Source organism: Elephantulus edwardii, unplaced genomic scaffold (assembly GCF_000299155.1).
Source record: "Elephantulus edwardii isolate Elephantulus edwardi_28Jun2011 unplaced genomic scaffold, EleEdw1.0 scaffold00016, whole genome shotgun sequence".
NCBI classification, from domain to species: domain Eukaryota; kingdom Metazoa; phylum Chordata; class Mammalia; order Macroscelidea; family Macroscelididae; genus Elephantulus; species Elephantulus edwardii.
The window spans coordinates 23673844-23674264 of record NW_006399766.1 but is presented as its reverse complement, the minus strand read 5'-3'; positions in this window follow the sequence as shown (position 1 = coordinate 23674264).

Here is a 421-nt window from a genome sequence, read left to right as displayed (position 1 = left end):
TTCCCATCCCAAAGAAGGGTGACCCAACAGAGTGTGGAAACTATAGAACAATCTCATGCAAGCAAGATTCTACTGAAGATTATCCAAAAACTACTGGAACAGCACATCAGCAGAGAACTGCCAGAAGTCCAGGCTGGGTTTAAAAGGGGTCGTGTTGCTAGGGATATTGTAGCTTATGTTAGATGGTTCTTAGCTGAATTCAGGGAATACCAGAGGAATGTATATTTGTGTTTCATTGAATATGCAGAGGCGTTTGACTGTGTGGATCATAACAAACTGTGGCTGACTCTGAGAAGAATGGGAATTCCAGAACACTTGATCGTGCTAATGAGAAACCTATACTTGGACCAAGAGGCAGTCGTCAGAACAGAGCAGGGAAACACTGCATGGTTCAAAATTAGGAAAGGTGTACGCCAGGGAT